This window comes from Erpetoichthys calabaricus, chromosome 7, assembly GCF_900747795.2.
Source record: "Erpetoichthys calabaricus chromosome 7, fErpCal1.3, whole genome shotgun sequence".
Taxonomy (NCBI): domain Eukaryota; kingdom Metazoa; phylum Chordata; class Cladistia; order Polypteriformes; family Polypteridae; genus Erpetoichthys; species Erpetoichthys calabaricus.
In genome coordinates this window covers 23,905,230-23,922,161 of record NC_041400.2, presented here as the reverse complement: position 1 = coordinate 23,922,161, position 16,932 = coordinate 23,905,230, and the positions used below count along the sequence as shown (strand labels likewise).

Below are 16,932 nucleotides of genomic sequence, written 5' to 3'. Positions count from 1 at the left end.
AACAATGGTTTTGTCTTTGCCACTCTCCCATAAAGCTGAAACTGGTGATGCACTCAGGAAGCAGTTATAGTCTGCACAGTCGCTGTAATCTCAGTCACAGTAGCTTGGAACTAATTCAGAATTCTCTGAAGTCTCTTGGTGGCCTCCCTCACTGGTCTTCTTGAACGATCACTCAGTTTTTGTGGACAGCCTGCTCTAGGTAGGTTTTCAGCTGTACCATACTTGTTCCATTTTTTAATGATTAATTTGACTGGATATTCCGTGACCCGGGTATTTTCTTGACTTCATCCTCTGATTTGTGCTTCACTTACCTTTACACCGAGTTGTCTGGAGTGTACTTTTATCTTCATTGTGTAGGTTAGACCACCATACTGACTTATTACATGTTGGACCTTCCACATAGTGGCATATTTTACTACAATCAATTGAAATCCCTTGACTATAGACAGGTGGTCTTCATTTAACTAGTGATGTGCCTTCTAAAACCTATTAGCTGCATCAAACATAATTTATTTGTATTAAAGAGGGTGAATACTTAAGCATTATTCTCACTCTCTGATCTCACCCTGGATATCTATAGATGTACTAACCTAATCAAACATCAACCAGCTGCAGCACTGTCTGAGTTCTAACTTTCCATGTAGTCTAAAGACGGAACTGTAGACATCTTGTGCACTGCCATAAATTCAGATTCTTTATTGCTTGTTAGTAATTCACTGTTCAATAACTCAAACTATAGGAATAACGAACAATTTCTGTAAATCATCTTGGACAAAGACATCTGTGAAATAAAGAAAAACAACAGCAGAATAGTCTCATTCTAGGATGTTTTGGGTAAATAAACACAGTTTTACATGCTTTTTGCACATGGTTAACAAATGTCAACAAGTTCAGATTTACCATTTTCATTGTAATGCTAAATGGCTACTTTACTTAAACTCTACAAATTTAAATACATTATGTGTGACTGGGGTAGCTGAGCATGTAGTATAAAAAAGAACATTTGCATGTTGTTTTGTGAAGTTGGTTTTTACCTGTAACTGGGAAATATACTGGAAAATATTTTAAACACTGACAAATACACTTTACTTATAAGAAACAAAATGCAATGATAAAATCTTCAAATGTTACTTTTTGCTTCAGATCCTTTCATTGTATTAAGATATGTTGCTTTTATCAGTCTCCTACCTGAATCGTTTTGAATGCACAATACAATTCACAAGTTATATCCACTGCCCCTCGTAGGTTGACTGATAGACCAACATGCCCACAAACAAGTAACTGCATACTGCGATGATATGTAACATAATATTTTCAATCTGTTTAATCGAATTCATGTTTGTGAGGGGCCACAGCCAACCCTGGCAACTTGGAACACCATGAAGGAGACAGCCCCAGATTGGGGCTAATTCACTGCAGGATCCACCAATTTACATTCACACTTCTTTTTCAGGGCGGCACGGTGGCGCAGTGGAAGCACTGCTGCCTTGCATTAAGGAGACCTGGGTTTGCTTCCCAGGTCCTCCCTGCGTGGAGTTTGCATGTTCTCCCCATGTCTGCGTGGTTTTCCTCCAGGTGCTCCGGTTTCCTCCCACGGTCCAAAGACATGCAGGTTAGGTGCATTGGTGAGCCTAAATTGTCCCTAGTGAGTGCTTGGTGTGTGGCCTGCGGTGGACTGGTGCCCTGCCCAGGATTTGTTCCTACCTTGCGTCCTGTGTTGGCTGGGATTGGCTGCAGCAGACCCCCGTGACCCTATGTTAGGATATAGCGTGTTGGACAATGACTGACTGACTGACTTCTTTCTCAAACAGTCATAAGGACAACATGTAAATTCAACATGAACAGCATCCAGGCACATGGTTCAAACTCGGGACTCTGGCTCTGCAATGTGCCCTCACTACCCACTCTCCCATCAGTCATATGAGCTGGAAAAAAATGTACAATCTACTTGAATTCCCAAGAACATGCATCTGTGCAGGAGAGCTCTAGAATAGTTATTATCTTAAAATGCACTATATAAATAAGGCAACAGATAAATAACAGGCATTTGCGTTTCTTTGAATAGTTTGAATTGGCTTAGACAAAGCCAGTGGGAAGTACGTCTTGGTGTTTAAACAGAAGCTATGTGTTTACATGCTATTGATTGCCGTTTGTGTGTAATCTGTACACAAAAGGCAAGTACAGGCCCAAAGCCAAGACTTAAGCAAAAGCAAACAACAGGTTTTATCCTATCTGCTGTCAGCCGCTCTCATACCTACAGTAGTATAATTAAGTTATTGCAAATCTCAGATAAGCACACTCTAGTCTACACTGCATTCTTATGTTCCAACAGCAATTTGATGCAGGCTGTAACCTGTGTAATATTTACAAAAAAAAAAAAAAAAAAAGAAGCTCCTTTTTTACATCAAAAAAATGCTACAGCCAGCAATTTGCTTTCAACAAACATTCAAACCATATACAGCAAATACTTACACATTTCATAAGTGAAGCAGTGGAATTTTCAAACAAATACAAAAGGAATGCAATACCCATTAACCGATTCACTGCCTGCACATAAAGCCAACTTTGGTAAATAATTTAACAAAGAAAAAAACCCCATGAAGTTCTAGTGGCATATACTGTATACTGTAGCACTTTCACAGTAACCATCTGTTCAGAACCTTCACCCACCTATCATAGATTGTTCCAGGATTCTCATTTCTATCAGGCATTGCTTTATAGTACCTTTCACTGCAAGCATTGTTTCAAAGAACTTTATGTGAACTTCACGCTAAAACACGTGTACTGTTTTCTTATTGTTTAAATGTAGATAAAACCTGTGCCTTTGAACCGTCACATACAACCAACCAATAATTATTACAGATAAGCAGAATGATGTTTGACACAATCACATCATGCACACTCCTGGGAAGCATGGACCAGTAACAAAGTTGCTGGCCTGTAAAGCTCAAGGTTGTCAGCTCATTATCCACTACTAGATGACTTTATGTGTTGGTTTAAGTAAGCCACTTCACCTGCTCACAGCTGCATTACAGTAACACTAAAGTTGGAAATTTGTTAATGGTGGGTTGCCCTGCAGTTCATGTTTAGGACTTGAACCTTAAAGCTCAAGAGCACGGAGTTCAAATTCTAACCCACTCACTGTATGTGTGAGTATGCTGCTTTCCCCAAAGATCTTAGGTTATCTGGTAAACCTAAACTGACCCTGTGTTAGTTAGTGTTTTCTTCGTGCACTGAAACCATAATAAGGCTCACTTTTAGTTTTTGGAACACTAGAACAATTGTGACAAGAACAAGACATTCAGCCCAACAAGCTTGCCTATCCTATTCACCTAGACTGTCCTAAATAACATCAAGTCAAGATCTGAAGGTCCCTAGTGCCGCACTTTCCACCATACTACTTGGTAGTTTATTCCACGTGTCTATGTTTCTTTGCTTGACGAAAAGCCACCTAACATTTGTGTGATATCCCCCCTTAACAAGTTTCCAGCTGTGTCCTTGTTACAAAATTTACTTTAAAGTAACACTTGGGATCCACTGTACTAATTCCTTCAATCATAGTCACCTCCTAGTCTGTGTTTGCTTAAACTGAAAAAATTCAACTCCTTCAGTCGCTCCTCATAGTTCAGACCTTTTAGTCCTGGAATCAGCTTAGTCGCTCATATCCGGACTTTCTCTAGCGCTGCTATGTCTCTTTTGCAATATGATGATCAAAACTGAACACAGTACAATACAATTTATTTTTGTATAGCCCGAAATCACACAGGAAGTGCCGCAATGGGCTTTACTCCTGATGAGGCCTCACTAGTGCATTATATAACTGAAGCATAATCTCTGTTGACTTGTACTCAATACATATTGGTTTAAGCTTCCACATAAACCAGAACTGAAAAAAGCTAGTTTGAAAATGCATATGGGGACTTGCAACTTGTGAGTCACTCTGGAATAAAAACATTAGTTAAATACATTAAAAAACATTCATTTATTAAAAGGCTAATCTCTGATGCCACTCACAACAAGGATTAGGGACAAAAAGAAAAAAAAAGCAAATAAATATGACTTGCTTATTTGGATGTCCTTGTCTTCTTACCGAATTTAATACCTTCACAAACTGAAGGTATTTACATATAGGTTCCATAATGGCTGTTCTAACATAAAGATGTACATACAGTATCCTAATTAATTATTAAGGATTTTAGATTAAGGTATGATCATTTAACAGCATACTCTGTCAAAAAGAAGAGGCTACCAGGTCTGTACTCAACAGGATGATAAATCTTCAGGGGTTTATTGAAGGAGACTGGTTCACATCAAGTACCCTAAGTTCTTGTCTATAAGCCGCGGCTTATCTAAGGAAAAAAGTTGTGAAAATGAAAAAATAGAATATCGGCTTATACATAAATCCGGCTTATACAGTAATCCCTCCTCCATTGCGGGGGTTGCGTTCCAGAGCCACCCGCGAAATAAGAAAATCCGCGATGTAGAAACCATATGTTTATATGGTTATTTTTATATTGTCATGCTTGGGTCACAGATTTGCGCAGAAACACAGGAGGTTGTAGAGAGATAGGAACGTTATTCAAGCACTACAAACAAACATTTGTCTCTTTTTCAAAAGTTTAAACTGTGCTCCATGACAAGACAGAGATGCCAGTTCTGTCTCACAATTAAAAGAATGCAAACATATCTTCCTCTTCAAAGGAGTGCGTGTCAGGAGCACAGAATGTCACATAGATAGAGAAAACAATCTCTAGCAAACAAATCAATGGTGCTGTTTGGCTTTTAGGTATGCGAAGCACCGCGGCACAAAGCTGTTGAAGGCGGCAGGAGCAGGAAGAGAGAGAGAGAGAGACAGAGTTTGTTTTTCAGTCAAAAATCAATACGTGCCCTTCGAGCTTTTAAGTATGCGAAGCACCGTGCAGCATGTCGTTTCAGGAATCAGCTTTACAAAAGATAGCAACGTGAAGATAATCTTTCAGCATTTTTAGACGAGCGTCCGTATCGTCTAGGTGTGCGAACAGCCCCCCTGCTCAATCCCCATACGTCAGGATCACAGATAGTCAGCGCAAGAGAGAGAGAAAAGTAAGCAATCTAGCTTCTCAGCCATCTGCCAATAGCGTCCCTTGTATGAAATCAACTGGGCAAACCAACTGAGGAAGCATGTACCAGAAATTAAAAGACCCATTGTCCGCAGAAATCTGCAAACCAGCAAAAAATCTGCGATATATATTTAAATATGCTTACATATAAAATCACAATTTAAATGACCGCTACGCGTCATTTAATGCGCGTGTTGACTCGGCGACGCCCAGAGCAGAAAGAACGCGCTCCGGCCGCTCCAACCGCGCCATGCGGGGAGTGAGAGAGACGCCAATATCTCACACTCTCTCCCCCCTTAAAGAAATGAAATGGGTGCGAGTGAGACCACTGACCTCCCTCCCTTCTATTAGTTATAGGTTATAGTACGTTCGGCTTATCCATGAGTCCGGCTTATCTATGATAAGATTTTATTTTAAAAATTCGTATGATTTTTGGTCTCCGGCTTATACATGAGTCCGGCTTATAGACAAGAACTTAGGGTACATAAGGTGGCCTTGGCACTTCCAAACCAAAGCCTCAACGTGTCTAAATATAATAATAAGAATATTAATGCACCTACAGACAACCAAGTGCAGCTCCGGACGCAAGGACATGACCTACTCTGAGTGACTCGAGAGAATTAAACCTGTTTAGCCTTGAGCAAAGATTGCATTGTGACCTAATCCAGGTCTTCAAAATTCCCAAAGGCATTGATAAAACAGATTCGGCAGTATTCCTTCAACTAAATGGTGAATCACATACACGAGAACAGCAGTGGAAATAAAGAAGAAATGCATTTAGGACTGAAACCAGGAAGCACTTCTTTACACAAAGAGTTGTGGGAATCTGCAGCAAACTACTGAGATATGAAGTTGAAGCAGAAAGATTGACAACCTTTAAGAAATATGTGAAAGAGAAACTGGGAAAGCTTAGCTATAAGCTAAACAAATGAGCCTGAACGACAGAATGGTCTTCTCTCATTTGTCAAATTTCCTATGCTGTTATGTACATATTTACATGAATCGGCTCACACGCAAGCCATGGACTAGACTTTTCCAATCTTCATCACAGGCAGCCCCACTTAATCAAAAATAGAATTTCAGAGTATGGTAAGATGTTATTTGGAGAGATGTGCTCAACTAATTATTGAGAGAAAAGAAAGGGTGACTTGAGGAATGTAATTGGTACTGCAAGTACTTCGGCCAATGAAATAGACCCAGCAACTTGCATTTCTGTTTATTATCTACCTAATTAATTAACTGTGGATGGTACTAAGGACTTTTCATTCCTTTTATTTATATTTCCGAAAGTTAATTATAGACTGATGCCAGCCTCATGGACATCTTAATTTTTTTTCTTTTTCCGTTTTGATTCCAGTTTTTGCACCAACTGAGACACGTATGACTGCTGATTTTCATTTCATCCAATTGGAAGTTGAGTTGTACTGTTAAGATGAACACAACATACACTGAATTGTTTTATTTCCTTGTTTCCGCTAGCTTGGCTTCAGAATTACTCTAAATCCTGGGAGTCAATTCCCGCTTTTATGTTCTCAGTCCCCCTAAAGAACAAGGCAAATAACTGGCTAACCTAAAGAAGTTGTTGACTACATTTAACTGCTGTACAGATAAATAAATGAATGAATTAATGAATAAATTAATGTATAATATATTTAAAACCAAGATTCCATAACAACTGGTACCAATGCTGAGACAACAGAGCCTACATGCTGCACTAATATGATTGCTTTAAAAAAAAAAAACTACAATCAAACTTTTAACTAAATTAATGGAATGGCACTCTATTCCTGTCTTGTACCAAATGCTGCCTGAGCCTTAGCTGCATGAAACAGGTTTGATTAGGGGATCCTTACCCTGTGGTCTGTGTGCGGATCCCAATGTTCCAAATGCAGTGATGGGCACACTGTGCTGTAAAAATTGGTGCCACCCTTCAATTGACATGTTAAACCAAGGTCCTGACTCTCTGTGGTCATAAAAGATCCCTGACTATTTTTCAAAAAGAGTAGTAGGGCATTTCTCCGTGTCTTGGCTAAACTGGCCACAGTTTGGTCATTCTGGACCCCTAATCATTCTCTGTTCTTTATTGTGTGAGGAGCATATTTGCGCATTAATGGCTGCCAATGCATCATCCAGGTGAATACTACAATTTAGGGGTGGCTGAAGTGGTTCCCACTGTCTATGTAAAGCACTTTGAGTAAGTTTAAAACGTGCTATATAAATGCAATTATTATTATTATGGATGCATAGATGGAGGAGTGGAAAATTAACCAGTCATTGAATAACAAAAATGTCATCCTAAATTGGCTTTCCTATTATGGCTCAAACCAGCTTGGTTCTTGATTTAGTTACCTTAACTTTTTTTTTTTTTTTTATAAAGATTCCAGGAACCTGATCCAACCTGAGAACACCTTTAACAAGCATAAAGTGACGTCATTGTCACTTGCTGTTTTCAGTTTGTCCTGTCAACGGGGCAAATAAACTATAATTAATGTAATGCAACTATGAGTGGACTGCTCTGAATACACTTTTTAAACTGTTGTTTTGTTTGTCTGAATCAGGTTTGTTTAGTGTAATCTGCACTTTTGTGTGCAAAATGCATTCAAAAGGACACTACACTTAGTGCTTCAATAAAAAAATTGAATTCAAGAAGAAATATACAGGCAAATATGAATGAGGATTTATGAAATGGTCATTAGTTGCTACTTAGGGTACAGAAACTACCTCCTTTATTGTTTTTGCTTGTAATACCTCATTTTTTGTCAGCAAAATTTCAAAACATATAATCACACTGATACCAGAACTTGCAGCTTGTATTGACTTCACACAGTGTGAGTCTGGGAACTGAAGACCCAAGTCAGTTTCGTGAATTCTCAGTGCTGCTGAATGGGTACATTAGTCTTCCTTGCAGGGCACACTAACTCACACCTCTATTAAATGTCAATACCATATCCATACAAATTCTTAAGCAGTGATTAGACCTACATTTATTTTAGAAAAGAAAAAAAAAACAATTAAAATTGAACAAAAATGTGTTTCATATAAAAGTCCAGGCATAAGGTAAGGCAACATAAACACAGGGTTGGATTTTTTCCCCTTGTATTTGCATTCCCTCACCTACGATTTGTAAATTGCCTTGGTGTAAAGCATTTTTAAATAACAAATGCATGCAATTGCATTTCAGGCTTGAATTCCATGTTCAGGTACTGTAGGATGTACAGTATATTCCTACAAAGCGCTTTTTCTTAATACTTTTTTAATCCATCCATGTTCTAAAGTCACTTTATCCAAGATGGGTGCAGGGATCCATAATGTGTCTTTGTCAACATGACAAGAATTAACCCTGGACCCGACAGAAGATCCATACATTACAGGGTACACATTCACTATTTTACTTTAAATTCTATCAGTATACTGTATATGCCGCTTCCTACAGTGCTCTAAATGCATGCTCAAGATTATTTTTGCACTTAAATTATTTTGCACTGCAATGCGTGTTAAAATGTATTGTTAACTTTGTAGAGCGGGTGTGACAGTGAACTTTATGAAAGTTAGTCAGTCAGTCATTTTCCAATCCGCTATATCCTAACACAGGGTCACGGGGGTCTGCTGAAGCCAATCACAGCCAGCACAGGGCACAAGGCAGGAGCAAACCCCGGGCAGGGCGCCAGCCCACCACATGGTACACACACACACACCAAGCACAATTTAGGATCGCTAATGCACCTAACCTGCATGTCTTTGGACTGTGGGAGGAAACTGGAGCATCCCTGAGGAAACCCACGCAGACACGGGGAGGACACGCAAACTCCACGCAGGGAGGACCTGGGAAGCGAACCCAGGTCTCCTTACTGTGAGGCAGCAGCGCTACCACTGCGCCACCATGCCGCCTACTTTATGAAAGGCACTATATAAATACAGTAATTGCAATTATGAACTAGTACTTTTCTTCAAAACAAAAAGTCTAACATTAGATTTTCCCCCACAGTATTTCAATAAGATAACATCAAATTTTCAAAACTGCTTCACTCATGTTTGTTTAACAGAGGGTGGCATGAGTGGGGTGACAGAGCTTCCAACAATACCAGATGCAAGGCAAGAACCAGGCCTGGAAAGTGTACCAATTAATTTCCTGGCCCACTTGCACCTGTATGGACCCAATTCAAAATTGCCAAATTGCCTAAGTTGCACGTTTTTAGGAACAGGGAAGGAAAACAAGAGTACATGGAGGAAGCGCCACAGACACATAAATAATGACAGCATATGCCAAAGATGGACAGACTACATCAGCAAGCTCTCTATCCAAAAGGCACCAGCACCAAGTACCGCACACTATTTATTTAGAACACAAAAAACAAAAAAAATCCCAATCAAATATCCAGGAATCCAAACAAGAAAGATACATTGTCAGTATAATCAGTGTATACATAACTGCCAAAAAATGGTGTCTACAGACTTCAGACAGACAAAATGACTTCATCTTTGTGTATGCTGGGTGAAAAATGGTACTAAAAAAACAAACACAATTTCAAACAAAGCAAGATGTTGCCAGGTCATGTACCCATTATGTTGGCAGGTTGGTGCTTTGTTGTGCCTGAAAACAAAGCACTATGACACTTTCACAAAGCAAGAAACAATTTCTCCCTGGAAAGCTTACAGATTTGTATTCTGCGGTCTGTAGCTGTGGAATTCTTTAGCATTGTGTTTCTGTATAAACTTGAGGATCCTACTGCATTCCTGATTGCAGGCAGGGCACATTTTTTAGTGAGAGAAACTTTAACATCTTGTGTCTACTATTCAACCTTATCTTACCACGGGAAAAAACACATACAAAACAACCTTCATTTTCTATTCTTTCACTAATCTTGTCCCAAACGAATAACACGTCAAGAAAGATGCTTTAAAGAGGCTGAACGTTTTGAAGGAAAAACAGCCAAGGCAAACACAAATATACACGTAAAGTCTAAACGTTTAATCAATGCTGATAAGATTTCTTTTTAGAGCTGCTGCCTTATTGATTTCATCATTGAAAAGTGCACCCCCCCCCCCCCCCAAATGCTCCCAAATGAGGAAATACCACTCAACAGCAGTTTGTAATGTGCTTCAGTAAAGTATTATTCAGTCAGTCATCGTCCAACCCGCTATATCCTAACACTGGGTCACGGGGGTCTGCTGGAGCCAATCCCAGCCAGCACAGGGCACAAGGCAGGAACAAATCCCCGGGCAGGTTGCCAGCCCACCGCAGCAGTAAAGTATTATCTCCATTCAAAACCATGGATATCATTTGGTTTATTTCAATGCTAACTAAAATGTGCCTTGCTGCACATGTGCATACCACCATCTTTTTTGCAGGACTCCTAAACTAGCTGTTTTGACCAAATATACAAAGGCACACAAACATTTCAAAGCCCCACTCAATTGTATGCATACTGCTGGCTAGTCCTTGGCCTGGATGCCTTCTTAAAATGCTTGGCTCAGGTGCTCAGCAAACAGTACCTGAAAGTCAAACACAATACAGTGCCCTCGCCCTCTTGCAGCTCTTGGGCTGCTAACAGCCTCAATATAGATAAGTCCCTTTTTTCTTTTTAATTATAAAAGCGTACTTTACCTACTCTATAAAATATTAATTAGGCCTTCAGAGCCTGATCGCAGTGCTGGCCATCCATAATAGCAGAAAGTGATTAAAGTGGAATGCTGGCACCATAAAGCCACAACAGGGAGTCTCAGCGGGAGACTGTAAAATTATGAATGAAAAAAAGCAAGGAGAACATTTCCGCCTCTCTGTTTCACAAACATGATTTTTTTAAAAATAATATGCTGAGGAAGTGACATAAGTCAAGAACTTCCAGAATGTTTGACTAGCAAATATACAATGTCACACATTTAGATCAGCAGTACAAGGTTTCTCTTTAATTTTGTCAATGCTTTTACTATCACAACTATAGGCAATAACAGAAGGAACAAAGTCCACATCGGATGTAACCACCTCCCTGCTTGCTTTGTTACCAGTTCTAATTAACGTCACCATTTAAATTCAAATTACGGAAGGAGTAAAAGATTGGCAAGTTTTCATAAGCATTGATACAGATTTACTAGAGAATGTTGTCAAAGTGTTTTCCCGTGGATATTAAAGTAGCTTCTTACTGGCCTACTCTGACGTTAACATGGTAAGTTAAGTCAAGCATATTATCAATATGGACAGCTGCAAAGGGGCAAAACACAACAAAAGTGGTATTGAATGATTTAAAAATAACAAGGAGCGTGTGCATTTACCAGAAAAACAGCACCGCTGTCACTTTAAAAAACAGCTGTTATGTCAAACGGCAAGAACAGGCATACTACTCTAAAATGTAACCGGGACCTTTGAAAACTGCCTGTCCTTATGTTTGGTTGCTTGTTCTTAGGCTTATTTTAAAAGTTAAAAATATACATTTTTCATTTATTATCTATGCACTTGCTTTGTGATAGTGCTATTTGTGACGAAAGCTATTTAAAGTAAACAAGAGTGGCTGCACAACTCCCCCAAATGGTTACTTCACACACTACTATGGTTTCATTTAAAACCAGCATGTTCAAACAAAAGTGATCTCCTTCCACACTAGTGTTTTCACATCACTTATAAAAGTATCTCTGTCCACACTAAAACAACCAAATATGACTTAACTGTTCTCCTACACTGGGCATGCACGCATTGGCAGAAAAATCCTTGAAGGGATGGTAACATTGTTGGCCATGGGATTTAAGGCAGAACTGTAGTGACAAGAACATTCTTTTTACACTTGTATGTAGCAATCAAACTTTACAAAATGCAACTTAGATGCATACAAGTAAGCAGCACAACAAGCCTCACGGAAAGCAACTGTTATTTTTCCACTATGTTGGAATATGGTTTTCTTCCGTGAAGGGTGACCAACCAGGAAGTGAGATGATGTAACGAGGAGGATCCAATCAAGTAAGAGCTACATAATAAGCACAAACCAATCAGAGTGCGATTAGCGTCTGTGTTTTCAACTACTGTATTCACACTGCAACACCGAGCCAGCATTCTCAGAAATGCATGCAAGTCTTACTGGTTACTATCTGTTCACAGCTAAAAGATAAATAGAAGGATCTCTAGAAAGATTGCTATCCCTTCCCAAAAACATTGTGCTGAATATACTTGATCAACACCAAATGCAATTTCTGAAAGTCACTGCATATACTTGTGAATTGTGGAGCCAAATTGTGAATTTCCCATTGGGATTAATAAAGTATCTATCTATCTATACCATGGCTGTAAATTTCTGTATAAATAGAATACTTAAATTCTTTCTTTCTAGCAATCACCAGATGACTCAGAGGACAATGTACAATAAATACAAACAGTGAAATAAAACGTTAGCAAAGGTATATGTTCAAAAGAATTAAAAATCATAAAGTCATTTTTGGAGTCCTTTTATTCTGATCTTTTTGCCTTTATAATTAATTATTTCTACTTATTTTGATTACTACTATTTTGTAACAAGGCCCACAGAATGAGAGAGTACTTTTTGTTTTAGCACTGATATGTAGTACATGTATTTATAAACATGCAGAGATGTAAACAAACCTGCATGCATACATACATATACACACACACACAAACATATATATATATATATATATATATATATATATATATATATATATGCACTCACACACAAGTACACAGACCTTTGAATATATAAGCACACTTCACAGCCACGTTACATGCAGTTGCACATATGTAAACATACATATACATTTACAAATACAGTCAAAACTGATGGTGTGATGAATGCAGCATGTTACCAGAAAATTTTGGGAGGAAAATCTGCATTCTTCAGCCCATAAGCTGCGTGTGGGGCACACTTGGACTTTCCAACAAGACAATGACTTGAAACATAAGGCCAAGTCAAACTTCAGTGGCTTTAGCGGGAAAAATCGAAGGATTTAGAGTATCCATCACAGTCTCCTGACCTCAACATCACACATCCACTTTGGGAAGATCTCAAACATGTAGTTAATGCAAGACAACCAAAGAATTCACAGGACCTGGAGGCTTTTCACAAAGAAGAATGGGCAGCTTTATCACCTGAGAAAATAAAGGATCTCATTCACAACTATCACAAAACACTGTAAACCATCATTGAGGCAATGCACCAAGAACTAAAAACTCAACAAACTTTTGAACAGAACCATCTTATTTCCTTTATTGCTATGGTTTGTTTAATGATTCTGATATTCTGTAATGCCTAAAAGTTTAATCTGAATCCCATTAAAAGCAAACTAAATTAGTTTTTGTCAGGTCACTCGTGTTTTCCTACAAACTGGTACACATCTTACAAATGCTGCCTGGCTTATGTAAACGGTGCCTGCATTACACACATAAAACACATTCAAACGTGGAAATCCTCAGAACACGTTTATAGTAACATACATGCCTTTAGTAGCTTGCATGCATTGGTTTATTCATACAAACTTTACACAAAAAAGCACAATATTTTATTGAGACTTAGACGAATACATTATAAACTATAAAAAATACAAGTATAGACATACGAATATTACTTCCATATGCATACACAATTATATACATACGAGCTTGTCTTTGCAAATACACACAAAACGTATATTTTAAGGTATAAATTACATCTTGCCTGAAGAAGGGGCCTGAGTTGCCTCGAAAGCTTGCATATTGTAATCTTTCTAGTTAGCCAATAAAAGGTGTCATTTTGCTTGGATTTTCTCTACATTCATAATGGCTAACACGGTACAGCACCCTAGTACTAAAGGTATAAATTATACATTTAAAATGAACATGCATAAATATTATTTATGTTAGCACGTATACAGGCACACACTACAGTTAGCATATACTGTACGTGCTTGAAGTACGCGGACAGAAGTTGAAAACTTCGGCAGTAGTTGTGTCCTCACTCTCTCTCACACACACACACACACACACTCGACCAATCTACGCGTCAGCGTTCTATGTGTTTACTACGTGACAAACTCATTCAAAGAAAGCAACTGAACACGCCATTCCATAAAAAAGCGTTGCGCCCGGTACAATAGCAGCACCCGCACCAACAGTTAACTCACGGAACATTTATTTATGTGTTGTGCTCTTCTTAAGGCACGGTTTCCGAGCGGCTGCCTGATCTCAACCATTACATCTCGTAGCATGTCCAAAAGTAAACGGACATGTTTTTGGGTTATAAAACGTTGCGCCAACAAATAAACAGGTAAAATGCCATAAGCCTCACCGTCGCTTTTACCACTTGGATCTCACTGCTGCGGTACTTGATTTTCTGAACTCAAACCCCCAACTTCAGTGTCACAAAAAAATCCCAGTGTCGAGTGCATTAAGTACAAAATTAAAGCGATCTCGAGGCCATCAGAAAACTGGCTTGCATTGGCGTGAACTCCTCCCGTAAGAGTCCTCTTTGTCATTCGCGTCTCCTCACCTTGCCCACTTTTATTCACACAAATAATTTCCTGAGGTAGGCATGCCCCGGCAAATTAAGAAGACGCTGCAGTCACCAGCCGCCTCAGCGCCGCGAGTGTGTGAAGCCTCTTTCCGAGCAGTAAAGGTAGCATGGAGCTGTTTCGCACATGCTCTGCTTTCATGTTTCACTGACACAGCTCAGCACCTCGGATGCTTTTTCTGCTTCTGCCCCGACAGCAAGGAAGGGGACTGCCGCAGTCCTCCCCCTTTCCTCCTAGCCGCCGCCGTCCTTCACCTCTTCCTCCTCCTCCTTTTTTTAAACACCGGTAAGATGAAGTACGGCTTACTAACTGACCTGAAGTTGGGCACATCCGCAGTGTACAGCATATCCAATAACGTGTTGGTGGAACTCCTCCGAAAAGTTTCCTGGAAGCGGGCTGCAGCGCGCACGATGGTGCTGCTCTGCCTGCTTCGCGTCACATTGCGCAGCACTGAAAGCCTCGATAACACTGGCAGGCAGCACCTCTGCGATCTACAAGGAGAGACACTCCTTCAGTGGCCGCGCAGCGTTCACGTGCACAAAGCCGACAGCTCACAGTGTGCCCGCGCCGAGCTGGAAGAGGCGCATATTTCGCTTCGCACTCAAGCAACTCATACATACCGGAACGACAGCTGCCACACACAGTAAACTATCAGACAGTAAATAAAGGGTCTTCAAAGGATAAGGAATAACATTTAAAGGTGCCATTGAAAAGAATGCCGGATAACCCACCTATTCGTGACTTAATTAAATTGGTAGAAACGGATAATAACCGACGTTGCAATTACAAGACGTTATTTGTTTAATTTCATTCATTCACAAGATTCTGCCAGTGAACACTTTTCATAAATATCTCAAATGAGGGAAGTACAGTGGGTCATAGCCTCATTGCCCATGGGCACCAAGTTTAATTCAGGTCTGTAGTGCCCTTGTGTAGGGGCTTCCCAAGCAATTGTTCCCCAAAATGTTATACCATCTGATCAGGACCCCCCACTAATGCTGCAAAGTAGATCATAATCTTGGATACTTGGCTATTGCCAATAGTAGTCACACAGCGGTAAGAGTTTGGCTAATAGCAGACCTAATAATGAAAGGTAATGCTTAACAACTGCACACTGCTGACACATATGTGATCAAACGTTGTGTGACATCGCAAGGTCTGGGGTTCTCAGCCTTTTTTCTTGACATGCACCATCCATTAATTTCATGTTTCTTAATTACCAGCATTTGCTCTGTCTTAAATTGTTAAGTACTGAACTGTTACTAGACACAAACCACTAAAGGTGTTGTTTCTTCAATCCTCCACCCCGATATTGTACTTTGGGATTTTAATAAGTGATTACTGATATTTTTGTGTGGTTGTGTTTTTTGTTTATTTTCTTACATAAGGAAAATCATTTTTTGATTATTTTTATGTATGAATAGTGGTTTGACATGGAATAATAGATAGAAAGCCTAAAATTGGGCGGCACGGTGGCACAGTGGTAATGCTGCTGCCTCGCAGTTAGGAGACCCGGGTTCGCTTCCTGGGTCCTCCCTGTGTGGAGTGTGCATGTTCTCCCCGTGTCTGTGTGGGTTTCCTCCGGGCACTAAATTGGCGTTTGTGTGTGTCCTGCGGTGGGTTGGCACCCTGCCCAGGATTGGTTCGTGCCCTGGGATTGGCTTCAGCACACCCCTGTGACCCTGTGTTTGGATTCAGCGGGTTGGATAATGGATGGATGAAGCCTAAAATTTCCTTAATTCTCATTTACAAAAACTATACAATTAAGCCAATGTCACATTACATGGCTTCTAGTTGTGGGGTATGTTATATTTGCTAAACACAGTCACCGATCTCATTACTGGGCCATGTCAGTTTAAACAACTATCACATTTAACGACTGAGTGCTGACCTTTCAGCACAGTACTGCTCGCCCATTTTTGTGACAGCCAATAATGTGCTGCCTGACAGGGCAAGAGCTGTACAAAGGGTTAACAGGTAACACGAGTTAACTTTAAGGCGTGAAACACAAGACATCAGAAAGATGATCCTTTTTTCTGTTTGTGAGGTTCAAAACGTGTTTTTCTTATTCCTTGTCTCTACATTCTATGTGTTTTACTTCAAAACGAGCATTCATTGGTTGTCAGCTCCCATACACACAGAGCCCACCCTTATAACTAAAGATAAAATCAAATCTGTTTACTTTTATCAGAGTGACTTGCAGACTAGATGGTGTGAATTTTTGGGTATTTCACATTTGGCAATTGCCTTCACGCGAGCGTGCCGCTGACTGTGCTCAAGTCCCTAAGATTATGTAAATGAAGACTGCGACTGAAAACTGCTTAAAAGTCATGTAATGTGGCATAGC

At 39.7% G+C, this 16,932-nt stretch overlaps 1 protein-coding gene across 4 annotated transcripts in view; it reads right to left on the bottom strand.

The window, feature by feature from the left end:
• LOC114654424 (inactive tyrosine-protein kinase PRAG1-like) overlaps positions 1 to 15,098 on the bottom strand; it is an 84,077-nt gene extending 68,979 nt beyond the window's left edge. For 2 of the 4 annotated variants that reach the window (XM_028804980.2, XM_028804979.2), the window contains exon 1: positions 14,900 to 15,098. The gene's annotated coding sequence lies outside the window, so the exon portion shown is untranslated. Of the gene's footprint in view, positions 1 to 14,563; positions 14,836 to 14,899 lie in introns of those variants that run through there. The other 2 variants (XM_051930170.1, XM_028804981.2) reach the window with 2 other exon arrangements.
• Between the last annotated feature and the right edge of the window lie 1,834 nt (positions 15,099 to 16,932).